At 51.0% G+C, this 26,978-nt stretch overlaps 1 protein-coding gene across 15 annotated transcripts in view; it reads left to right on the plus strand.

Moving 5' to 3' along the window:
• The window catches only part of PCBP3 (poly(rC) binding protein 3), a 271,138-nt gene that overhangs the window by 208,737 nt on the left and 35,423 nt on the right, over positions 1–26,978 (plus strand). The window lies entirely within an intron of this gene.

A 26,978-nucleotide genomic window follows, 5' to 3' on the forward strand; every position in this document is an offset into this window, starting at 1 on the left:
GCTGGAGGAAGATGCTTCCAGAATAGACTTTCAGAAGCGAAGTCATGATGGTATTTGATTTGAGGATGTTCTGCAGGAGAAAAGCTTTTTACCTTTCTGAGATAAAATATTTAAAATTTGTATTTTAAGTAGCTTGCCAGGACACGTGGGCGCGTGGCTAAGCTCACAGAAGTGTGGATTATGAGTTACTCTACTGTTAGAGGTAAAAACGCCACTTGTGCCCAGGGTGACAAGTCGTACCCTTCGTGAAAGTGGTTCTTCAGCGCAGGATGATGCCCATTTCCTCTCACCCGCAGCCTTCCAACAACTGTCATGTAATATTTCTAAAAAGCTCTCTCTTATCCATTTTGCAGGCTTGAAGAAAGAGAAAGTTTTCTGCTTTTTCATTAAGATAGGGCAGAAATTTTCAAAAGTTTTTTAAGAATTTTTTTAACATTTGTTTATTTTTGAGAGGGAGAGAGAGAGAGAGAGACAGACAGACAGACAGAGCACAAGCAGGGAAGGAGCAGAGAGAGGAGGAGACACAGAATCTGAAGCAGGCCCCAGGCTCCGAGCTGTCAACACAGAGCCCAATGCAGGGCTTAAACCCACGAACCGTGAGATTATGACCGGACCCAAAGTCGGGCGCTTAACCATCTGAGCCACCCAGGCGCCCCTCCAAAGTTCTTACTATCTGTGATTATCAATGCTTCCTTTATGCCTGGGGAAAGCCCCATGCACATTGGTACCCTGTTTAACAGCCTCGTTTCTCCTGTCCTGCTGGTGTGCCTTCCCATGATGAGGGGTCGTGCGCGCATGGTCATCTTGGGTGGGAGCCAGACTAAGAGGCACGAGGGTGACGAGCGTGTATGTCGCGTTAATGAAATTATGAAATCATACCTCCCCTCCCCAGTTTATCGCCTTCAGGAAAAAATGAGAACTATCTCTAGAAATAAAACCAACATTCTGACTAGTGTTATGGGATGTTTATTTTCCCTTACTTATCAGAGGGGGAGATGATTGTTTTTCCAGAAATAACATAACAACGCAGAGGCGACAAGGCTGTGTGTGTCCCTTTGTACTTCTCAGAAGAGCGTCCTAACGCAAAGCAATAAGGTGTGGCGCTCCAAATCCGTCCACGCGGTCCCGCACTGGCCATGTCCTTCTCTCTCCCGACCATCTGGGAGGAGGACATACAGTGGGCAAGGGGACGTCTGCCCAGCACACTCGGCGCCTTGGCCTTGATTCATGTGGGGACTGCAAGGGCCGCGCTGGCGTGGGGCCTGGCTGGCCTGCAGTGCTTGGTCTGCCCGGGACACGTCCCGTGTCTGTGAGGGCCCGGCTCCACCTAGGGAGGCAGAAATCCACCCGTCGAGCACAGAAGCCTCAGGGAAGATTTGGAGTCCCGCGTGCCCCACAGCTAGAGGCTGTGGAAAGACATCTCCATCCCGGCTGAGGTGGGGGCTTCGGAGGTCAGGGCACAGAGGACCAGCAGGCCTCCGGAGCGGTCCGTGGGCAGAGCCCGTGTGTGTGTGGCGTGCCTGCGGGGGGAGCCCTGGGTTTCCTTCTCCCAGAGCATCGGCTGCGTTATTTTAATGAATAGTGCAGTGCAGTCAGTGGTTGTGGGAGAAGGTCCTGGACCGTCATCACCTTCACCTAAGAACTCTCTGGAGACTCGGGTTCTTAGCCACGCCTTGCCCTGTCCATCTGTCCAGACCCCAGGTGAGCCCAGGCTGCGATTTACCAAACCTTCCAGCAATGCAGACCTCCGTGTGGGTGTGAGAGCCACTGGTACCAACTGCACGGGAGTGAATGTGTGGACGGTGGTCACGTGGCACGACCGGTACAGTGAGCGACCCGTGGACGCGGCCAGATCAGAGGGTGAGAGTGTCCTAGCCGAGCGCCTGTGCTCCGGAGCTCAGGGGTCTCGTGATCTGTCAAGTCAGACAGGAGCCAGACCCGCCTGTGGGGAGCCCCTCGGTGTAGCTTCCTGTCCTGTGTGGCGTGCAACCCTGGTGTGCAGGTCAGTACTGTGCTGAGGTCTCACGGGGCCTGTTCTGTCCGTGCCTCTGCCATGCGGCAAGACCCCACTGCCAAGCAGAGGCCTCGGGACCTCAGCACACCCTCGCCTGCTGGCTGGCCAGGAGACCCCGGGAGCCGCCGTCATGGCCAGCTTCTCCAGGGGTGTGGCCCGAGGCGGGGGATGAGCTCCAGAGACACTGAGGATGGCCAGCTCGTGAGCCAGCCGTGCACATCCACCCCCCGCCCCCCACCGCCTGGGGCCCCTCCCCTGAGCAGGCAGCCCCCATACAAAGTGTGGAGGCGAAGGGGCATCATTAAAAACATCCAAAAGAACCCAAAAGTGGAAACGGGAAACCGTCTGTATGAAAACATACTCCCGGGTGCAGGTAGTGAGCCTGTCAGACACGAACAGGTGGGCGGGGACACAGCTGGAGGGAGGGGGCTCGTTCTGTTCTGCTTTCATGAAAGTGGCATTTGAATCAATGGATGGATGGACCGTTCAATAAATCGCGTTGGGTTAGGTATTTATTCTAAAAATACACCACTCTTGGACTTGACGTTACACCGACACCAGTGTGTTTGAGAGGGCCTAAGAAGCTAAAGGGAACAAGACCATGAAGGTCGAGTTTTTTAAAGTCTCTTTCAGGCCGGGCACCTTCGGCAAAACACACATCCCGCCGCCGCAAGCGGAGGGGGCGCGCTCACGTGGCACCCGCACATGCCTGGCCTGCGGGGGGACAGGAGCAGCCCGGTAGAAAGCCACAGATGTGACAGGGACCACTCGGGATGGGGGCCGCAGCCGCGGAGAGATACCTGTGTGCTTCTGAAGAAACACAGCCCAGGAGCACGGCGAGCGTCCGCGATGACAGGCAGGGCAGCCCGCAGGAGGGTGGCGTGCCGGCGTCTATGCAGACAGAAGACGCCTTCCTCCGGGAGTCTGTCACCGCAGACGTGTGTGCGGCGTTTGTAAGGGAGGAAAGGGCCCTGGGCGCCCGTGGCCAGGACGGTGGGCACTGCGTAGACGTGAAAGGGAGGCGTCATCCCATGTGGAGGCCTGTCGGGTACCGGGCGAGGTCTGAGGCAGCCCCGTGCACACCCCCAAGCAGGGCCCGTGTCCCTGCACCGACTTGTCCCTCGGCCCCAAACTGGAGAAGGGCCAGCACGAGTGCCCACGTTGGCCCCTGGCGTCCTGGGGAGGACCCGACTGTGGCTTTCAACAGTGCAGACGGATCTTGGGGATGTTGTTCTGTGTGAGCAAAACCACCCACAGAGCGTGGGGGTCCCTGTGGGCTCGAAGAACAGTGAAGGCGCCGTGTGGACGGCAGCCAGTGGTGCCGGGTGGGCTGGTGAGGGCTGCAGGACGCGGCCAGAGGCGCCTCTCCTCAGGTCTGGAATGTTCCATGCTGTGAAGTGGTGGTCACGTGGGTAGGTGTGTGTGTGAAAAGCAACGCGTGCACTTACGATTGGTGCATTTTCATACCTGTGAGTTACACCTGCATTTAAAAATCAGTCACAGAGCACACACGGTGTGACATTTACGCAAAACAGAAGGTAGTGTGTGTCTGGAAATGCTAAGGAAAGTGTCCTTCGGTGGGCAGGGCGTTCAGGGTCACTCTGTCCCCTCTGTCTGCTTGTGTCAGAGCCCGAGGGGCCCTGCTCTCTCACACCCACTCACACCCCGGCCCACCAGCTCTGCTGGCATTTGTCGCCTCTTGATTTCGTCCTTTTTACTGGTTCTGAAAAGGATGCTGCTGCTGTTACAGCCAAATCTTTGAGAAATCAGTGGCCCAGGTGACCGGGAGATGTGTATCTGTGACTTTCTGAGCCCCTGCCTCAGGCCGGGTTGGAGGAGGGAGGGGGCGGGGCCGGGGGACACTCCCGCTGACCCGTCCCCTGGCTGTGTCCACGGCATCTGCCTCCGGAACAGCCACCTGGCTGGGTTCCAGACGCACGATGAAGCAACCGCCTGGTGTCTGGGCATCGCCAGAGCCCCCCGTCCCCTTTCTGTGACCCCTGTGTGTGCAAAGACCCGGCCCACGATGGGACGCCGTGGCTGAGCCAGGAGGAAGCCTGGAGCAGCGTGTCCTCACTTGAGCCTGGGCTCCTGCCTCAGGTGTGTCCTGCCGGGAGACCCACGGGTGCCGGGTCAGCTCTGGCAGCTCCCTGGGAACCTCTCCATTAAATGTCAGGCTCTGCTAGAGTCCCTGGAAAACCGAGCTCGCGTGACACAGACTTGGCTCCCTCGGCAGCCCACTCTGGTTGCTCTGTTGGGTCTACCTGTGCTGTGTCTGTGCACGGAGCTATAAATCCAGCTTTGTGTTTGGGCAGGTGGGACCACCAAGGTGAGAGACCGCACATGACCGTGTCTTTCTCTGACATGCCCTGAAATGAAAGCTGGGGTGCTTGGGGGGCTTAGCTGGTTGAGCATCTGACTCTTGATTTCAGCTCAGGTCATGATCTCACTGTTCCTGAGTTCGAGCGCCGTGTCGGGCTCTGTGCTGACAGCTTGGGATTCTGTCTCCCCCTCTCTCTGCCCCTCCCCCACGTGTGTGTGTGTGTGTGTGTGTGTGTGTGTGTGTGTGTGTCTGCGTGCACACAGGCGGCTGCAGGTTTGCGGGATTAAGGGGCCATCAGGGATTGAAATCCAGGGGATTAAGGCTCATCAGGAGCATCAGCTAGGGGGAGGGATGCCCATGGTCACTGCCTCGGGAAGCTTGTGGCCTCGCTGCCCCCACCCCCATCCTGCTGCTGAGGCTACCCCCGGCCCCTGCACACGGCCAAGACCACTCAGGTGCCCAGGGGGCATTTTCAGCTCTTCCACCCACAGGGGGAGTCTGGCAGAGGGAGGGGACCACCCCAGGGGCAGCCCTCTGTAGGCCCCTGCAGCATGGGACACGTTTACAAGTGCAGACCCCTCAGCACAGCGAGGGGTTCGTGGGGGCGGGCCTACCACTGGCACCACCTCGCCGTCCCCTGATCCATCCCACTCCTCCCTTGGGCTCCCAGGACACTCGGCGGGCCGCCTCTGTGGGCAGGCAGCTCCCCCAGCAGGGGACGCGGGAGGGGGCTCCGGCGGCCAGACCACAGTGTGAGTCTGTGTGCCCCCCAGAGCCTGTCCCCAGCCGCCTGTGCCCTGAATCCACAGCTGGACCTTTCACACGCGTCCTCGGCGCCCCTGCCTCCCGGGGTTCATCAAAGACGCTCTGGGGTCAGCTGTACTAGGTTCAGGTTCCAACTCACAGTCTCTGTAGGTTTTCAGTCTGGTTTTCTGTACGTTTTAGTCATCCTTTAAACTTGGATTTTCTGGTCTAAAAATTTAGTTTTCTAAGTTCCCTTTTTCCCCCTGAACTTATTTTTGTTTAATTTTTAGTTCTCTGGTGCTGCCTCCTGTGTCTGTGTCGAGCTTGTCTGCTTTTAGCTCCTGTGTTGCCTGTTTTCTCTTACCTCATTTTTATTCCTGTAGACTTTTACCACGAGTGTGGTCTTCAGCGTTTCCTCTTTTCCCCCAAGTTTCTTTCCCTTCATTTGAGAAGACTCTTAATGGTTTTGGTTTAAGCTTTCACTTATATCTTTTTAAAAAAATTATGGTATTTTATTTTTAGCAGGTGCCCTTTCTCAGCATCATAATGATGTTATTAAAATATTAAGACATTGAAAGAGATTATCTAATTTTAGCTTATTTTTCAACATAGTTGAGAGCAATCAGTGGTTTTGCCTGTGCTGCTGGATGGATCCTCTTTTTTTTTTTTTTTTAATATTTTTATTTATTTTTGAGAGAGACAGGGCACGAGCAGGGAAGGGGCAGAGAAAGAGGGAGACACAGAGTCCAGAGCAGGGTCCAGGCTCTGAGCTGTCAGCACAGAGCCTGTTGCGGGGCTCGAATCCACTAACCGTGAGATCATGACCTGAGCCGAAGTCGGATGCTTAACCGCCTAAGCCACCCAGGTGCCCCTGGATGGATCCTCTTAACAACTTCCATCCGTGCATCCAGGAGACCCGCCAGCATGGCCGCGGGGGGCTCGGGGCTGGCACAGGGGAGCCGGTGCCCACCCGGGCCTCATGAACGCACTGCCTGCTTCACGGGGCAGCCACGCCAGGACCGGCTGGGCCCGGAAAAGCCGTGAGCTGGCCGGATGCTGCTGAGCCCTGCGGTGACCAGGCCCCGGGCCTCCTGCTGCACACGGCACGGTGGGCCAGGCTGCCTCTGGCTGCCCAGCGCATCCCCACCCGCCCTGTGACCGTGGACACGTCGCTCGAAGCCTCTGGCCTTGTGTCCCATCTGCGTGCCATACAGTTGGCGATTCTGTTAGTGGTGCTGTTCCATCTCTGTGCCCGTGAGCTCTCTTATTCTGGAGGCTGAGGCGACCTAGGTCCTTTGGGGGAAGAGCAGCCAGCCCTCACCATAAGGAGGACCCTGCACCTGTGCACCCCGGGAAGACTCCTGCCAAGGAAAGGGGCCCCGGACAGCTCGAGGCAGAGCTGGTGCCCTGGACCGGGCTGGGCACCTGCTTGTCTCCCAGGGCCCCCTCAGGTAAGAAGATCCCCCTCTCCGTGGGGCCAAGGCTGCAGAGGTGGCTCTGAGCTCCCCCTCTGAGGTTTGCTCCTGTGGCCCGTACAGGTGCTTCCCCCACCCTTCCTGCCAGCTCGGTCTGCCTCACCCCTGCATCCCAGGACACTGCTTTGGAGTGGGCGAGGGGTCCCTGACCCCAACCAGGATCAGAAGGATGAGGGGCGGTCGCCACCGCACCTGACCCTTCGGGGCCACTTGTGACCTGTCCTCATGTTGGGACTCTGGGAGACAGCGATTCCCAGGACCGGCTCCCGTCCCCAGAGCCTGGGACCTGACAGAAGAGAAGATGGTCCTCACCGCACCTTTTCTTTTGTTGTTTTTATCTAACATTCATCCCTCCCAGATTCTCGCGGTTCTTGGTATGAATTGCCACTTTGTTGTAATAAAAGCGGGAATTAAGAGCTCCATGGCCTGCCTCCTCCCCAGTAAAAAACGGTCATGAAAACGCAGATTGGAGTTTCTAGGGATGAATGACCTTTACCTTCCCTGAGCTGCTGCCCCTGTCCCCGCGTCCCCTGGTCCTGGCGGCTCTGGAACTTTACTGATGGCCTTTCCGGCACCTGCTGAGAAACAGGCCTGGAGGAGGACGCCCTTGGGGTCGGGGTTGCCCGCTTCCCACTGTGAGCTGCAGGCTCCTCCCTTGACCCCCTACCGCCGACCTGCCCTGGGAAACAGAGATGCGCCTTCCCTGCAAGGCTGTGGGGAGGGCTGTGCCCGGCCCTGAAGATGCTGGCAGTGTCGGGTGTGGTTTTAACTGTTTGTGCTGTTCCTCCGCGAATTTATTCTGTGAACAGAATTCCTGATAGTAAGTTACACACATTCCAAGAATAAATCTCATTAAGGTAGTATGTGTTACCAGTCTTTGTATGTTTCCGGTTCTGTCTGTTAACATTTGATCAGAGCATTAGTTAGAACCTCTGGCTGATCAGATGCCGGCCCCCCGGGTGGGACCAGCCTCTACGCTTCCAGTGGGGGGTGTGAGTGTGGGAGGCAGTGGCCGAGCCCCCCCGGCGGTCTCATGCTCGCCATCTCTTGGAATTAGGGTTTGAGTTGTGTTGTGTGAGTTCCTGCCGTGCCGGTGCCGCACTGTGACTGCAATCTGCACTTGGCTCGTGACCGATGACACCCATTGCTGTCTGATGTTGTTGGGAGCCACTTGGGATGTGCCCGATTTTCCGTGAGCAATTCGGAAGTGTTTTCTGGATGGGAGCCTTGAGTGGTTAAATGAGTTGCAAATATCTTCTCCCCCATCGTGGGCCCCTCTTCTCTCTCCTGTCTGTTGACAAACTGGTTCTGACGTGGCCCATCCCATCAGCCTTTGTTTACCTGCTTGATCTCTTCGTGTCTCTTAAGCCTTCTGTCCTTCTCCACACTCACACGGCTGGTGTCCTGTGTGGTCTCATTGAGGGACACAGCCCCTGGAGTTTATCTGTCGACAGGGCGTGTGTACCAGGGGGACTGTGCTCTGCTCCCTGAGAGTCCAGACTCTGCTGTGTCTCCCGTGCCCCTGCCCCCCGGGCTAAATTGCTCTTTCTTGTAAATAGGACTTCTCATTTTGTTATTTTTCTTTTTTTTTTTTTTTTAATTTTTTTTTCAACGTTTTTTATTTATTTTTGGGACAGAGAGAGACAGAGCATGAACGGGGGAGGGGCAGAGAGAGAGGAAGACACAGAATCGGAAACAGGCTCCAGGCTCTGAGCCATCAGCCCAGAGCCTGACGCGGGGCTCGAACTCACGGACCGCGAGATCGTGACCTGGCTGAAGTCGGACGCTTAACCGACTGCGCCACCCAGGCGCCCCTCATTTTGTTATTTTTCTTAAGGAAAGGTGTAGCTGCTCTTGGCCTGATGAATTTTTCACATATTTCAAAACCAGCTTGTCTATAGAATTGAATCTGCAGATCGATTTGGGGAGAATTAACATCTTAAGTAATGAGTGTTTGAGCCTATGGGCATGGTATATTTTCTGATTCTCAGGTTTTCTTTAATTTCTGTTAATAATATTTTATAGATTCTACATAGATGCTTCACACACCTTTTGTTAGATGTATCCCAACTGATTTTTTTTTTTTTTATGTTCTTGTAAATCGTATCTTTTTTTAGAAAATTTATTTCTGGGCGCCTGGGTGGCTCTGTCGGTCGAGTGTCCGATTTCAGCTTAGGTCATGATCTCGTGGTTCATGAGTTCAAGCCCCGCATCCAGCTCACTGCTGTCAGCGTGGAGCCACTTCACATGTCCCCCTCTCTGCCCCTACCCCGCTTGTTCTCTCTCTCTCTCTCTCACTCTCTCTTACTCACTCAGAAATAAATAAAACATTAAAAAAAGGAAAAAAATGCCCCCGGCCGCTTCAGGGCATCCCCACCCCTGTGCTGTTCCCCACACCTGGCTTCTCGTGATGTTCCAGGTGGGATATCACTACAGACACCTCAGTAATCGGGTCAGGCATCATGTTGCCATCCTTGAGAGTCTGTGGGGTCAGTAAGCTTAGCTCTGTCCCTGCTGTTGTCCAGTGGACTGAGTCACAGGACGTCAGGAAGCGGGGTCGTTCCTCGACTGGCGCCTGGAGAGTGCTGAGCCGTCAGGCCGCTCAAGAGGGGGGGCTCCATGTGTTTCTGCCATTGTCTCCAGCTGCTCCGGGCCCGATTTGCCCAGGCCCGCTTCTCCCTGCAGGCTGAGACATCTGCCAGCAGCGGGCCAGGTGACATCCCTGATCACGGCAAGGGCAGGAGGGAGGGACGTGCAGTGGAAGCGTGGGACCATCCCCCAGCCTCTCCGGCTTCACGTCTCATGGACCCTGAAGCCATAAGGAGCTGTCCTTTCTATCCACAAGAGGAACCTTTGGATCCCTGACCTATGTGGAACGTACACCTGAGGGGTGAGGTAGGGGTTGCATGTCGATCTTCAACCTTTTGGCTGGCCGGCTGTCCCAGTCTGTCCTCTGGTTTCTTCATCACACTGAGAGGCACTCAAGGACCGTGCGCCCTCGTCCCGCCCCGTGTACCGGGCACGGCAAGAACTGGGAGTCCGGTGGAATGGCCGGTTGCCATAGGCCTCCCACTGTGGCCAGAGGGTCTGTGGGAAGAGAAGACGGGTGCTAGATGTGCAGAGAAGCCAGGGCTCTGTCAGCCGTGGCCTCGGGGGGTCAAGTTCACACACAGCTCCGCGCTGCGGGGCGGGTGGGATGTCAGAGATAGGACCAGACACGGGTCTCAGGGAGTCCTGCCCTGTCCTCACGGCAAAGATGTCATTAATCTTGGAATACGTAGTTGGCAACGGGAACGTTTGTACAAGATACTCTGAGGTGGGCCATACCCCGGGTCCCGGGCACTCTCCTCGAAGGTAGGCCTGAGACGTCTCGCCATCCCTGGATGAAGCCCACACGTTGCCGAAAGAGAAAAGCTTTGTGTGATTCTAGACGTGAGGCCGACGCGCCATGGCCGCTCGAGCGGGGAGAGAAGGCGAGCAGGCTCCCCAGCCCCATCACCTTTGTCTCTCTAGACGCCCGAGTGACGAGTCAGCAGGCCATGTAGAATGTTCACTGATGTCAGGGTTGCATAAGCCCTGGACATCTTTCCAGTGTTAACCGGGACTGGCAAGAGAGTTGCATTCCAGAGATCTCCCCTCCCTACATGGCCTCGAGGACTAACGTGCTTTGTGAGTCTCTCGAGGAGCGGAAAGCAGCTAATAGGCTCTGTCGGTTTCTGCTGTCCTGGCCGCCTGCAGCCCACCGGGGCGCTGAGCTGTTAAACTCGATACATCGAGTCTGCGCTCGCCCCCGAGGCCCCTTCGAGACAGCTGAGGCCCTGGGTGCAGCCCCGGACCAAGCACCGCCGACCGGCCTGCCTGGCACACACCACAGCCGTGTGGCCTCAGCGGGCGGCTCGCCGGCAGGACTCTGCTCCTGCTCTGGGAGCGAGGTCTCGTGTCAGAGCGAGTGGGACGCCGGCGGTGAGTGCGATTGCTGTGGTGCATTCCACAGCCGTAAAACTTCCACTTCAGGATCCAAATCCGTCTATTCTTTAAGGAAAAAGCCTTACAAGGGGACGTTACATGCCACTTTCAAACATGAGACTCTTCCCTTCACGTCTGAAACTAACGCCGTCTTTGGTTTTCGTGTTTGACCAGCAAGAAGCTAGTCTGTCTGGTGGTCGGGAGCATGAGCTCTGGAAGGAGTTTGTCGCTGTTCACCGTTGTGTGCCTGCTTTTCTCATAAAAATAGGTGGAAGCGGCCCCCTCCGGTTCTAGCCCAGAGCAGAAGCACTTGGACTTCCGCTCTGTTGGTGCTACTGCATCTTATTGTGACAGTATTTGTTTTACTAGAATTCTGTTGAGTTGAATATTCTTTTCAAAAAGAATGATTTGGTGGAGGTGGAGGGTCTCCTGGGTGGCTCAGTCAGTTAAGCATCTGACTCTTGATCTCAGCTCAGGTCTTGATCTTAGGGTCATGAGTTCAAGCCCTGCATTGGGCTTGTGCTGGGCATGAAGTCTACTTTAAAAAAAAAAAAAATTTCTTTTTAATGAAAATAAATAAAAAAGAATAATTGGAAAATTTGTTATATCGGGATCTGTAGGTACTGGTTATAAACAGATTTTTTTAATTTAATCAATATTAAAGACTGAATGAAGTTTTGGTTCTGGTCAAAATGGAGTAAGCTAATACCTGCCAACTAACATTATAGTTGATGGTGCAAGACTAAAGCTTCTCCCTAAGATCATTAGCAAAACACAGGTGTTAGTTCTCACCACTGTGTTGAGCACAGTGCTACCAGTTTTAGCCAGTTCGGTATGGCAGGAAAAGGAAATGGAAGGCAGACAGATTTGGAAGGAAGAAATAAACCTGTCTTCTGTTTGCAGATGACATGATTGCCTACATCGAAAATCCCATTAAGTCTGCAAGAAACTCCTAGAACCATTAAGCAAGTTCACCTGTTTATGAATGAAAAGTCAGCACACAAAAGACAATACTGCTCTACAGACCATCAGTGAGCAATCAGAAACCAAATTCAAAACTCAATACCATTTACAGGAACTCCAAAAAGTGACATACTTGCTCTATGTCTAATAAACACGCACAGGATTCATATACTGAAAGCCACAAAACATGAGTCTGAGAAATCGAGAAGACCCAGGTCACAGGCATCCACGTTCATACATTGCGATGCTCAGCGTAATAAAGATGCGATGTCTCCCAAACAGGTCTGTAGGTTTCATGCAGTTCCTGTCAGAATCCCAGCGGCAACGTTTGTAGATACAAACAAGTTGATTTTAAGATTCTCGTGAATGCACAAAGGAACTAGTTAACCCAAGAGAATTTTGAGAAAGAATAATTTGGAGTAATTTTAAGACACGTTGACCCTAACAGTCATCAGGACATGGTGATGTTGGCGGGTAGTTAGGCACGTACATCAGTGAAGCCCCCCAGGGTCCCGGGGAACACCCACCTGAGTATGGACAATGGTAATAAAGCAATTTTATACAGAAAGGGTAGTCTTTTCATAAATGGTATTGAAACAATGGGATATCTATACGGAAATAACAAAACAAAACAAAACAAAAAAGCCCTTGCCTTAAACATAGCGTGTGCAAAAATTAATGAAATGGATCAAGTGTCTGAGTGTAAAATGTAAAACTCTATACTCTTTAGGAGAAAATAGAGGAGAAAGAGACACATCTGTAAAAGATAAAATTGAGTAATTGACCTTTGTCACAATTAAAAACGTTTGCTCTGTGAACAACCCTGTCAAAAGTGAGAAGACAAATCAGAAGTGCAGAGGATCTTTGTAAGTGACAATGCAACAAAGGGCGTGAATCCACGATGTACAGGGAACGCTTCAGACTCTACCGCAAGAAAGCAAGCTCTCCAGATAGAAAATGGACGAAAGACCTGAGCAGGCACTTTTCCAAACAGGGTGAGTGGATGGGAAATGAGCACGTGAATAGAGGGTCAACATCGGTAGCTGTTAGAGAAAGCAGGTTGAACCACAAGGCGGTATCACTGCCGCCCGTCAAACTGGCTAAAGTAAAAACGCCAACAGCCCCCAGTTCGGGCGAGGACGCGGAGCAGCTGGGCTGTCCCACTGCGGGCACGGGAAATGGTGCGGCCACTCTGGCCCACAGTATGGCAGTTTCTTATCGGGCTAAACATACACTTGACATGTGATCCAATGATCACAATTCTGGGTGCTTATCACAGAAAAATGAAAACTTACATTCACACAGACACGTGCACAACATTACTCCTAGCTGCTTTATCTGTAATTGACAAACACCGGAAGCAACCCAGATGTCCTTCATGGGGTGACTGGATACACAAATTGTGGAACAGCCATGCAGCAGACCGCTCGGCATCTAATCGGAGCGAGTGCAGCTGTGCGAACCCTGGCAACCTCGAGAGCATCCGCGATCTCAAAAGGTTACGTTTGTTTGATTTGAGTCACACAAAGCTCTCGGAATGACAAAATGGTGGATTACATGGATGTGGAACAGATTAGTGGTTGCCTGGGGTTGGGGTGGGGAGGGCCTCAGGAGTCTCTTTATGGTGCGCGTGCTTTGTAAGTGGTTAGGGAAACCTGCCATGGACAGTTCCGCTGTATGGAGAAAAAGTGCACATAAAAGTGTATTTTCGGGGCCCCTGAGTGGCTCAGTTGGTTAAGCATCCGACTTCAGCTCAGGGCATGATCTTGCAGTTTGTGGGTTCCAGCCCCACGTCGGGCTCTGTGCTGATAGCTCGGAGCCTGGAGCCTGCTTCTGATTGTGTGTCTCCTCTCTCTGCCCCTCCCCTGCTCACTTTCTCTCTCTCTCTCTCTCTCTCTCTCTCTCTCTCTCACACACACACACACACACACACACACACACAGACACAAAACTAAATAAACATTTAAAAAAAGCAAGAAAGAAAATTGTGTCAAGAGACCAATTAAATGTGAGAGATTTTCAGGGGTGCCTGGGTGGCTCAACTGGTTAAGTGTCCGACTCTTGACTTCAGGTCGGGTCCTGATCTCACAGTTTGTGAGTTCAACCCCCACGTCGGGCTCTGCGCTGACAGTGCAGAGCGTGCTTGGGATTTTCTCTTTCCCTCTGTCACTGCCCCTCCTCCCTTTCAAAATAAGCATTTTTTAAAAAGTGAGAGATTATCAGAATGTAAAAAATTAAGATCAGACTATGTGCAATCAACAAGACACCCACATGAAATACACTGTTGTAAGTTAAAAGTTAAAGGACAGAAGATGTGTCACGTGAACACTAATGAGAAGACCGCCGGAGAGGCTACATTAGGATCAGATGAAGTAGGCTCAGGACGAGGAAAACCACCAGGGTAAAGAAAGACATGGCGTTAATATAAAATGACAAATTCACCAAGAAATATCAGTCCCGGGGCGCCTGGATGGCGCAGTCGGTTAAGCGTCCGACTTCAGCCAGGTCACGATCTCGCGGTCCGGGAGTTCGAGCCCCGCGTCAGGCTCTGGGCTGATGGCTCAGAGCCTGGAGCCTGTTTCCGATTCTGTGTCTCCCTCTCTCTCTGCCCATCCCCTGTTCATGCTCTGTCTCTCTCTGTCCCAAAAATAAATAAACGTTGAAAAAAAAAAAAAAGAAATATCAGTCCCAGATATATACGTATTGAATAACAGGGCTTCAAGCATTCGAAACAAAAACTGACAGAATGGAAGGGCAGAGAGGACAAAGCCACAGTTACAGTTGGAAACAGCCTGTAGTGGTGGGACAGGCAGACGGGAAGTCACGGACGGAGAAGCAGGGACTGGTGTGGTCCACCAACTAGGTCTCAGGGACCCGGACGGGATGCCCCACCCAACGGAAGGTGTACACACAGGACACTCGCAGGTGGACCATATTCTATGCGAAAATGAAATAAAAGGCTAACAAATGTCAAACAACTGAATTCTTTTTATTTTATTATTGTTTTTTGGGGGGGTGCAAGTGAGTGAGGGACAGAAAAAGAGGGAGACAGAATTCCATGAGGTGGAGGGTCGGGGGGAGAGAGAGAGAGAGAGAGAGAGAGAAGCAGGGTCACCTGGATCAGGGCTTGTGCTCATCCAATGTGGGACTCAGACTCACAAACCATGAGATCATGACCTGAGCCGAAGTCAGATGCTTAATAAACCATCCAGGAACCCAGAAATCGTACATTTTCTGACCAGAGTGGAAATAAACCAGGTATCAGTAACCAAAGGTGACTAGAATTTTTCCAAATGCTTAAAAATCAAAACATACACCTGTAAATAATGTGCTAGTCAAAGAGGAAGTATCAAGGGAAATTGTGAAATATTTTGAACTTATGGAAATATTTGTATGTATCAGCACCTCTAGAGAAATTTGTAGCCTGAAATGCCAACATGAGAAAAGGTCTCTGGACAATAATGTAAGGCTCCACCTTCAAAAACTAGAAGAAAAAAACAATGAAAGAAAAAGGAATAGAAGGGAAGAGATAATAAAATGAGGCCAGAAACCAATGAAATTGAAAACAGAGCTTTTTCACACTGGGCTGAACTGAGAGAAAGACGCAAGCAGTCACGCCTTTCAGGAGCTCAGAAGAAAGTGGGAGTTGTTAGTTTTGTTCCACGGGGTGGGAGTCAGTACTGTTCGGGTGGTGTTTCTCTGCGTCCTTCTATTGTCCTTAGCAAGACCTGTTCCTCTATGAGTGTCCCCTCCACCCTCCACTGGGCGCCGGCAGGCTGAGGGGACAGGTGGGGACAGGTCCCAGGTGTCCCTCACACCCCTGCACACTCAGCCCCCCAGCAGACCCTCAGTGACCAAGTGAGTGGGCGAGGAGGTGAGGGTCTAGGAGGAGTGGAAATCGAATCTTGGATGCTTTGTGAGCGTCCAAGTTTAGAAATCACTCCATTATGGTGTCGAAATGTCCCGTGAGGCCGGAGACGGGCCTGGGCGCGGTGCTCATGGTACGTGTTCACCCCAACTTTGAGTAGGTGCTGAATTTACTCTACCCTCCTGTGAGCCCAGAGTGGTGCTAGGAACCGAGGGTTCAGTGTTGAACGGAGAAGGTGAATGTGTCCTCTGCCCGCAGTGTGATGGGACCAGGGCAGTGGGAGAGGACGGGGCCCAGGAGAGACGGGGGTAGGCAGAGGCCTGGCAGGGAGTGCCCTCGTGGAAGGCCCATTCGGCAGGTGCCAGAACCCAGCCGGTCTCAGCAGGGGAGGCGGTAGGGCGGTGGGGGGTGGGTTTGGCACCAGGGGACTTGGGGGCGGCGTTGCGGGAGGGAGGGAGCCTGGGTGGGATTACGCAGGTAATGGGAAGATGCCCAGGAGTTTCAGCAAGGAGGTGACGGCCTGACCTGAGGTTCTGGAAGGTCCCCGGTGATGCGAAGCCAGACGCATCCTCCCCATATTCCAGTGAGAACGCCCTGGCCAAGCAGCCAGCCAGTGGCCACAGGGTGTGACTGTTGGGAGGCCACGTCCTCTGCACTCTGTGTCCAGGACCAGTGGGCTCCACCTGCCGTGGGGGGAAGCGGTGCAGAGTGCCCACGTCTCCCAGGGGCACGGGGGATGGGCCCTGCACCGCTGGGCCTTGAACTCCATCCACGCTTAGGGGAAGGGCTTTTGTTTGTGATGTTCGGGGGCACGGTCACATCGCCACCACAGACCCGGGCAGAGGGATCTCGGTCGTGAGCAGTTCTCGGAGCCACGGCTAGGCTGCGTGCTCCTGAGCTGTGCAGAATGGTGACGGCACGTGGCCTCCTCCGGCCAGGCCCCATCTCCCGGGACGGCCAAGGCCAGGCTGTTACTAGAGGATCTCAAGGGATGCGTCTGCCGTGCCTCCTGCACCACACAGACTGGTGTGAAAGACCCTTGTGTGTGCAAGTGTGTGAGCAGATGTGTACGAGTGGACGTGTGGGGGCGAGTGAGCGTGTAGGTGAGTGTGAGTGAGTATGTGTGTGAGTGCGAGCGGGTGGTGTGAATAGGAGCGAGTGAGAGGCTTTGTGGGTGACTGTGAGTGTGGGGTGAGTGCGGGAGTGGGAGTGTAAGCGTGTGGGTAAGCGTGAGAGGGTGTGTGGGTGAGCATGTGAATGAGTGGGGGTGTGGCTGAATGTGTGAGTGCGAGTGGGTGGGATGGGAGTGAGTGGGTGGGCGAATGTGTGAACTAGTGGGTGGGCGTGTAGGTTAGGTGCGTGTAGCAAGCAGGTCAGCGTGTGAGTGGATGGGTGTGTAGGTGAGGGTGTGAATGGGCGAGTGGGTGGGTGGGTTGTGAAGGAATGGGGTGTGTGCTCTGACTTAGCATCAGAGCCAGGGACTTGGTCGAAATGCTTTCCCTCAAAAGGCGCTCGTGAGTTTTTGCTAACTTTTTTTTTTTTAAGTAATTTCCATCTCGTCATACAGTGTCAGGATTATCTGAGGAGTATTTGTCTTCCTTACTCTCTCGCGAATTGAGAGTTGCCTGATACGATCTCAGGTCAAAACAGCTCCTTCTTTTTTTAAATTAAATTTTGTATTTGAAGTAACTGTTAATTCACGTGCAGTTGTAAGAAATAACACAGAGGGATTCCACGCACGCTTTACTCAGTTTCCCTCGATGGTATCTTGCAAAGCTGCAGTGAGAATATCACCACCAGGGTGTTGACGCTGATACAGAACATTGCGTCCCCGCAAGGACCCCCTTGCTGCCTTTCCACAGCCTAACGTGTCGCCCCGCTGTCCCCACCCCTCCTTAGTCCTGGAGACCAACAACCTGTTCCCCACTTCTGTCATTTCGCCATTTCAAGACCATTATATAATGGGACCACACAGTGTGTAATCTTTGGGGATTGACTACATTCGCCGGATTCTCTGGAGGTTCATCCCGGTTGCTGAGTGATCACTAATTTGTTCTGTCTTACGGCTGAGTACTGTCGCACGCTGGGTTCATTCCCGGTTGCTGCTGCACATGTCCCACGTCCCATGACTATTGAACCAACTGCTGGTTGGAAGCGTTTCCAGTTTGGGGGAGTTCAAATAATTAAAGCCACTGTGAACATCACGTACAGGTTTTTTTGAGGATGAAAATTTTCATTTTTCTGGAATAAATGCCCATGGGTGCAATCACTAAGTGGTCTGATAGGTGCATGTTTAGTTTTTAAGAAGCTGCCCAACCAACTGCTTTCCAGAGCGGCCGCCCCGTGTTCCGGTCCCGCCGGCCACATACGAGGGATCTGGTTTGTCTGCGTCCGTGCCCGCGTGTGCGGTGGTCACCGTTTTGTACGTGAGCCGCTCTCACGGGTGTGTGGGGGTGCCTCACGTGGTTGAAGCTGCATTTCCCCGGGGCTGACGGTCGCGGACCCCGTGTCGTGTGCTTTCTTGCCATCTCTCTCTATCTTCACCTCTATATCTATTAAATCTATATGTTCTCTTTGGTGAAATAACCATAGCTTTTGCCCATTTTCTAATTGGATTTAGAGTTTTTGCTATTTAGTGTGATCATTCTTAGTATATTTTAGAAACTAGTTCTTTGTCAGAAATGTGGTTTGCAAATATTTTCTCCCAGTCTATCTATGGCTTGCCTTTTCATCCTCTTAATATGTTTTTGTTTTGTTTTGTTTTGTTTTGTTGCAAAGCAAAGGTTTTTACTCCTGGAATGCCTGATTTATCAGTTTTTCCTTTTGAATATAATGATTTTAGTGTCAAATCCAAGAATTCTGACTTGCTCTGGATGTTTTAGAATTTTTTCTTTTCTTCCCCCAGAAATTTCGTAGCTTTACGTTTTACACATAAGTCTGTGGTCCATTTTGAGTTAGTTTCTGTATAAGGTATGAAGTTTAGGTCAAAGATTATTATTATTATTATTATTATTATTATTATTGCCTAAGGACATCCGATTGCTCCAGCACCATTTGTTGAAAAAGCTATCTTTCCCACCTTGAACTGTTACTTATTACATCTGTCAAAACTCAGTCAAGCATAATTGTGTGAGTCTATTTCTGGGTTCTCTGGCTGTTCCATTGATCTGTGTGTCTCTCCCTCTGCCAGTACCAGACAGTCTTGATTACAGTAGCTGAATAGTAAGTCTTTTAAAAAAAATTTTTTTTACATTTATTTATTTTTGAGAGACAGAGAGGGACAGAGCACAAGTGGGGGAGGGGCAGAGAGAGAAGGAGACACAGAATCCGAAGCAGGCTCCAGGCTCCGAGCTGTCTGCGCGGGGCCCGACACGGGGCTCGAACTCGCGAACTTCGAGATCGTGACCTGAGCTGAAGTCAGACGCTTAACTGACTGAGCCACCCACGTGCCCCACCGAATAGTAAGTCTTAAAATTGGGGAGACTGATTCCTTCCACTTTATTTTTTCTTTGTCAAAATTGTGTTAGCTGTTCCAGTTCCTTTGCTTTTTCATATAACTATTACAATAATCTTATCTATATCCATGAAATTATTGCTGGAATTTTGATAAGAATTGTGTTAGAACTGGGGCGCTTGGGTGGCTCAGTCCGTTGAGCGTCCGACTTTGGCTCAGGTCATGATCTCACGGTTTGTGGGTTCAAACCCTGTGTCAGGTTTTGTGCTGACAGCTCAGAGCCTGAAGCCTGTTTCGGATTCCATGTCTCCCTCTCTCTCTCTCTTTCTGCCCTTCCCCTGCTCGTGCTTTGTCTCTCTCTGTCTCAAAAATAAATAAACATTAAAAAAAAAGAATTATGTTGAAATTGTATATTAACTTGGAGAGAATTGACATCCTTACTGTGAGGAATCACAGTTCATGAACATTGTACGTCTCTCCATTTATTTAGATCTTTCATTTCTTTCATCAACATTTTGTACTTTTCATCATGAAGGTCCTACACATGTTTTGTTAGGTTTATACGTAAGCATTTCATGTCATCTACAAATAGGGACAATTTGGTTTTTTCCCTTCTCATCACTGTGCCTGTTATTTCCTTTTCCTGCCTTGTCATACTGGCTAGAGCTCCAGCGCTATGTTGAATCACAGTGGTGAGAGGTGACGTCCTTGCCTTGTTCCTTGTCTTCAGGGGGAAAAGTTCAGCCCTAAGTGTGATGTTAGACGTGGGCATTTGTAGATGCTCTTTATCAAGTTAAGGAAGTTCCCTCCTATTGCTGCTTTTCCCCTGAGAGTTATTATAATGAATGAGTGTTGAATTTTGTCACATGCTTTTCTGTATGCATTGATATGATCATGCAGTATTCTTCTTTAGTCTATTAATATGATCAATTACATTAATTGATTTTCAAACAGTAAAGCAGTCTTACATCACTAGAAGAATGGTCATAGAGTATAATTCTTATATTTTGCTGAATTCTATTTGCTAATGTTTTTAAAGGATTTTTGACCTATATTCTTGAGGGTAGTTTTTGTTTTCTCTCGTACACTTTGATTTTTGTACCAGGGTAATAGTAGTTTCATAAAATGTTCCTTTTTTTCTTCTATTTTCTGAAGGAGATTATGTAGAATTGGTGTTAATTCTTCTTAAAACTATTGGTAGAGGGGCGCCTGGGGGGCTCAGTCGGTTAAGCATCCTACTTCGGCTCAGGTCATGATCTTGCGGTCTGTGAGTTCGAGCCCCGCGTCAGACTCTGTGCTGACAGCTCAGAGCCTGGAGGTTTCAGATTCTGTGTCTCCCTCTCTCTCTGCCCATCCCCTGTTCATGCTCTGTCTCTCTCTGTCTCAAAAATAAATAAACTTAAAAAAAATTTTTTTTTAATAAATAAATAAAACTATTGGTAGAATTCTGCAGTGAAACCATCTGGGCCTGGAGATTTCTTTTTGGAGTTGTAAAACTATGAATTCAATTTCATAATACTAATGTAGGGCTATGCAAATTTTCATATGGAATGATTTGGGGTAGTTTGTCTTTTTCCAGGAAGAGGTCAGTTTGTCTAAGTCAATTTATGTGTGTCGAGTTGTTCTTAGTATCCCTTATCCCTCTGATGTCTACCAGGCTCTTTGTGATAGCTGCTGTTTCATTCTTTGTATTATTTTGTCTAACTTTTTTCTTCTTTGTCACTCTTTGTATAAGTCTGTCAATTTCATTGATCTTTTCAAAGAATCAGCTCTTGATTTCATTGATTTTCTTTAATTTTTCTGTTTATAATTTCAGTGATTTCTTTCTTCCCTCCTTCTGTTTGCTTGTATCTATTTTGTTCTTCTTTCTCTAGAGTCTTAAAATTAGAGCTTAGATTATTGATTTGAGACTTTTTTTTCTCTTTTCCAATGTATGTATTTTGTGCCACAAGCTTTCTTGTAGGCACTGCTTCCGTTGTGTCCCACGATTTTTGGTGTGATTATTTTTATTTTCATTCAGGTCAATGTATTTTTTTTTTTATGATCCTTGAGATTTCCTCTTTTTTCCCAAGGAGTATTTGGATGTGCGTTGTTTTAGTTCCCAGGTACTTCAAGATTTTCCTGCTATCTTTCTGTTACTGATTTCTGGTTTGAGTCAGTTGTGATCAGAGCACACACTATATGATTTTAATTATTTTCAACTTGTTGAGGTTTGTTTTATGGTGAACAAACTGTTTATAGTGAACAAATACCGTGTTAGTATATTTTCTGTGGGTGCTTGAAAAGAACGTGTATTCTTCTGTTGTCAGAGACAGTGTTCATAAATGTTGACTAGGTCCTACCGATTGATGGTGCTGTGAGTTCTTCTCTATCCCTGCTGGTTTTATGCCTGGTTCTTTCCATTGTTGAGATCGAGTAGTGAAATCTTCAGCTCTAATTGTGGATATGTATATTTTTCCTTTTTGTTCTATCAGTTTTTGTTTCGTATATTTTACAGCTCTGGTATTTGATTTTTACACATTTAGGGTTGCTATTGCTTCCTCGTGGATTGATCCTTTTATCATTTTATAATGTCCCTGTCTCTGATAATTTTTGATGCTTTGAAGTCTATTTTTAATTGAAGTATAGTTTAGATATAATATCTTATTAAGTTCAGGTGTACATAATCGTTTTAATACTTAATTTGATGAATAGGTTTACATTTTTTTGGATTTAAGATTTCTGTATGTTACAAAATTATCCACATGATTAGTCACCATGCCATTTTTACAATGTTACTGACCATACTCCCTATGCTATACTTTACATCCCCTTGGCTTATCTATTTTATAACTGGAAGAGTGTACCTCTTAATCTCCTTCCCTTAGTTTGGTTCCCCCCCTCCAGCCCTCCCCTTTCTGGTAACTGACAATTTGTTTCCTGTATGTATGAATTTATTTCTTCATTATTTTGTTTGTTTGTCTTGTTTTTTAGATTCCACATATACATGAAGTCATACAGTATTTGTTTTTCTCTATTTCACTTAACGTAATACTCTCAAGGTCTATCCATATTGTCACAAATGACTAGATTTCATTCTTTCGTATTGCTGAGTAATATCCCACGGTGTACGTATACCGCATCTTTTTCATCCGTGTATCCATCAGTGGATGCTCGGCTTCCTTCCGTGTCTTGACTATTGTAAATAATGCTGCATTAAGCCTGGGGGCGCATATATCTCTTTGAATGGCTGTTCTTATTTTCTTCAGATACTCAGAAGTGGAATTATTGGATCACATGGTATTTCTACTTTTAATTTTTGGAGGAAGCTTCATACCGTTTTCCACAGTGGCTGCACCAGTTACGTTCCCACCAACAGTGCACGGGTTCCCTTTTCTTCACATCCTTGCCAACCCTTCTTATTATCTGCTATTAATATAACCACCCCTGCTTTCTTTTGATTAATGGTTACATGACACAACTTTTTCCATGATTTTTTATTTCAATCTACTTATATTGCCCTGTTTGAAGTGAGTTTCTTATAGGCAGCATATGACTGAGTCGCATTTCTTAATCTACTCTGCCATTGTCTGTTTTTAATTGGTGTATTTAGACTATATTTCGTATAATTTGGGGGATGTTAGGGCTTAAACTTGCCATTTTATTCATTTTTTTTAAATGTTTATTTACTTTTGAGACAGAGCAAGATAGTGCAGGGGAGGGGCAGAGAGAGAGAACATTAGGATCTGAAGCAAGTTCTGCGCTGGCAGCAGAGAGCCCAGTGTAGGGATTGAACTCACGAACCAGGAGCTCATAACCTGAACCAAAGTCAGATGCTCGACCAAATGAGCCACCCAGGTGCCCCTCCCGTTTTATATTTTGTTTTCTGGTTTTTTCTGTCTGTGTTTTGTTTGTTTTCTTATTTCCTGCCTTCCTGTGGGTTTCGGAATTTCTTTTTTAATTCCATCTTGGTTTATTGATAGTGTTTTTGAGTATACCTCTTTGTGTAGCCTTTTACAGGTTGCTCCAGATACTACATTGTATCTGCAACTTATGGCAGATAAGGCACCCCAGTTCTCTTTTTTTCAAGTCTATTTTCACTCTATTATTCAGATGAAAATTATTCTCACAGTTCACTGGTTCTTTCCTTGGACCCCTTCATTCCTCTACTGTATTTTTCAGTACTGTCATTTCTATTTAGTTCTTTATATCTTCCTTTTTTTTTTTTTTTGGTGAGAATTTTGTTTCTCTGCTGAGACTTTATATTTTTTTCATTTGATTAAAAATATTCTTAATTGCTTATTGAAGCATTTTTATCATGACTGCTTTGGAATTTTGTCAGACAGTTCTAACATCTCTGTCATCTCAGTGTTGGTGTCTGCTGATCATCTTTCATTTAGCTTGAGATCTCTCTGGTTCTTGGTGTGAAACCTAGATATTTTGGATATTATGTCACGAACCTGACTATTACTCAAACCTCCTGTTTCCCCTGGTTGCCTTCGACACTACTCCGGCAAGGAAACGGAGGGGTGCTGCCTCATTACTTACAGGAGGGCGTGGGGGTGCAGGCGCCCCTCTGTTGGTACCTGGAGATTGAGGAGCCTCCCATTACTTGTGGCAGGTGAGAGTCGTAGCTCCCCACTGGGCCTCCGCTGACACCTCCTTGGCCAGGGCACCACGGGGTAGAGCGGCCTGTTACTGCCTGGCGGGGATGAGGTCCCTGCTCCCCTGCCCCTCTGCTGACACCCAGTATGGTATTAGAGAGCATCGTTCCGGCCTGGTGAGGCCCCCCACTCAGCCTCTGCTGGCATTGGTAGGGCTACTGGAGCGGAGTCATTATTGTCTCAAGTGTTCATTCTTGCTGGGCTGTCTTTTCTGGTCCTTTTGCTGGAGGCAGTGGGCTTTGTTGATGCTTTTTTTTGGACTGTGTCCATTGGTGTTTCCAGGTTGCTGGTCTCCTCCCCCAAGTCTGAGGTCAAGATGCAAAGAGAAAGCCGGAAATTCAGCACCATGTCACTCTGTGGCCCGCCGGTGTGCTGCTGTCTCTTTCTCTCAGCTTTTCGGGATCTTCCTGTGTTCGCTCTATACGTAATATCCAGAGTTTTCGTTGTCATTAGGGGAAGGTGCTGTGCTCCGTCTTCCCGGAGGCAAGATGCCTTGCCACCCCCCTTTAAGGCATTTCTGTCAAGAGCACGGATGCTGGGGCCGGCTGTGTGGGCCCCGCCTGTCCACATGCCCCAGGCAAGTCCTTTACCTCATAGAGTGTCAGAAGTAGAGGCATCAGCAGGTGCCAACCAGCAAGGACAGGTCCAGCCAGAGGACAGAGGAGGGCTCCAGGGGCCAGCAGGCCAGAGCTCCCCCCGTGGGGGTGCCATCCCAACGGCCCGGCTCTTGTGCTGTGCACACGCAGCGTGTCCGTGCAGAGAACAGTGGGCGGGCTGTGTGGCTGGGGAGCAGGCCTCCAGGGAAGGGCCCTCAGCGAGCATTCCCGGGCACCTTCCCTGTTGCTGATGCTCGCTCAGCGTCAGCACCCCATGTACTGTCGGCATCTGCCGGCCTCCTGAGTACAGACCGCGGCCGACTTCCTAAAGCCGTCCTGGATTTAAAGGGAAATGTTAATGACTGCATCGCATGCGGACAGAATCTATACACGGATGACTGTCACATGTGCACATCGGGTGACCCTGGCATGTTTGCTTCCTGCGTGTCCCCACCTGGGTCCGCTCCATCTTTGCAGACAAAGCGAGTGCTGCCAGGGAAGCTGTGAGGGGCTGCGGGCCGTGGAGCACGAGCCCCCTGGGCTGCCCGGGCCTCAGCACAGATACCAACACCTTCTGCTTTGTGTTCCCCTTGACTAGAGAGAAGTCATCACGTGACACAGAGCCTGGGGTCGGTTTAGCAATTGTGAGGACTTTCCTGTTCACCTCCCTCCTCGTGCCTCCCCTGCCAAGACGCGCTCCAGCCATGCAGGTGGGGAGCTGGGGGTCTGGCTTCCCGGGAGCCCCACTCAGGGGGCCCCTCTGGCTGCAGACTGGCCCGCACGGGAGCCGAGGAGCAGAAAGTCCTTAGCGTGGGCCGACCCAGCAGTCCCCACAGGCAGCGTGGCAGCGTGGGGACTCAACCTGCTCCCCCAGTGTCGCATCAGCCCCTCCCCTGACCTCCCGGCACCCCCAGCCCCACCCCTGCAGCAGCGCCCACGGACCTGGTGCTGTTCGCTGGCCTCACGACTGCCGGCAAGCAGCCCGGTCACGGCCGCCCCCTCTCCCACGGTGCAGGTGGTGCTACTTCACGGCCACAGATACGTGCTGTGGGAGTGCTCCTCGGCCTGATGAGGGAAGAGCCGTTCAGTGCCCGCAGGGCTCGCCCGGACACAGAGCACGACAGTATCACGACCCTCGCCCTCGTCCCCAGATTCTCCCCGGCCTGGCACTGAAGGGCGAGCACCTTTGAAGAGCGGGGTGCCCTTACGACAGATGCCGCACACGAAGGCTGCTGAGTGAGTGAGGCCAGCTCCAACCAGGGGGCCCACTTACCCTGGAGGCGCTCCACACGGAGCGGCGGGTCCCGTGCAGAGTCCGGGCCACGTGACCCGGCATCTCAGCCCCCGGCCCGCGACCCACGCCGGGCTGCCGGAGTCCGGGACTCCGGGAGCGGTCTGTCCCTGCCTGGCGGCAGGAGACACGAGCTGTGTGTGTCTGGAGCCTTCGCGGGGGCCTCGTCTCCAGGCTTTCCCCACGGGAGCGAACGGAGCACGCCGTGGCCTCCCATCGCCAGTTCTTGCTCCTGCAGCCCAGCCTCACCCGCAGCTTCCTTTAATGTGGGTTCCAGGATTCCCGCCAGCAGGGTCCCCAGACCGGCCGCACAAAGCAGTTTGGGATGGATTTCTGTCTCCCGTGCGCTTGGAAGCCGGGGAGTTTCAGATCCGGACTGTCGATTACAGATCAAACCGTTTCTGCCCTCGCACCCCGGCCGTGTGCCCACACATGGGACGGAGAGAGCGGCCGAGCTGGAAGAGGTGGCTCGGTCTACGGGCTCCCGTGAGGCAGCTCTCCCGTGTCCCTGGTTCCCGGCTGGCTGGCCGTGCGGCCCCAGGAGACCAGGTCCGACCGAGGCCCGCAGAGCACCTGTCCGCTGAGCCGCGGAGAAAGAGCTCTCGTCACAGCCAGCGGTGGTCTGTGCTCCCCCCGCTCGGTGTTCCCCTCCCTGACCTAGACTCGGCGGTGACAGTTGTACACCTGCAGGACGTGGACGTTGAAGCCATTATCAAAACTGTAAACCGCATGTTCAAGAAGCAAAGGGTCAAGTGCGTTAAATGGGGACGTGGAAGACACGACAAAGGACGCAGGTTGAGTTTCTGGGGTGAAAAGTCCAGGATCTGAGATGGAAAGTGCCCTGGGTGGGTTTAGCCACAGAGCGGGAGCTGCAGAGCAGAAGATGAGTAAACTCCCGGACAGAAGTAGAACCTGTCCACGCGAGACACAGACAGAGGGCAGGAGGAAGCGAACAGAGCATCGGTGAGCTTGGCTCAACTTCAAGCGGCCAACAGACATGCGTTTGGGGGCCCTGGAAGTGGGGGAGAGGCAGGGCCAGGAGTGTGAACGAGCAACGGAGACCACCAGAAGGCACGTGGCGAGTGAACCGTTCAAAGCCAGCGATTACGAGAAGCCCCTAAGTGTGCCGTGGAAGAGGGCATGTGACAGAGGGAGAAAGGAAGAGGGCGCGGTGGGCTTCTCCCCGCCAGCAGCCTAGGCAGGGCGTTGGGCCCGGAGAGAGCGCCGCGGCCCCGGGGCTCTGGGCGGGTGAGACTCCTTCATGCTGAGTGACAGTGACGCATGCCATCCACACCTACGGAAACAGACTCCACATGACCACCAGCACGCTCGCGCTACAAAAATTATTAAGAATTATTAAGGGAAATGCTTCACGTAGAAGAAAAATGGTAGCAGCTAGAAATCTGAGTCTACACCAAGGGATGGGCATCACATGAGTAAGTATGAAGTCGTTCTTTTCTTATCCTCTAAATCCCTCTTTTTAATGTTTTTTATTTTGAGAGGAGGGAGAATCCCAAGCAGGCTCCATGTTACGAGCACGGAGCCCAACACAGAAGTCGATCCCACGAACCGTGAGATCATGACCTGAGCCGAAATCAAGCATCAGAGGCTTAACGGACTGAGTCCCCCAGGCATCTGCCT

Source organism: Puma concolor, chromosome C2 (genome assembly GCF_028749965.1).
Source record: "Puma concolor isolate L17-30 chromosome C2, mPumCon1.1.hap2, whole genome shotgun sequence".
Taxonomy (NCBI): domain Eukaryota; kingdom Metazoa; phylum Chordata; class Mammalia; order Carnivora; family Felidae; genus Puma; species Puma concolor.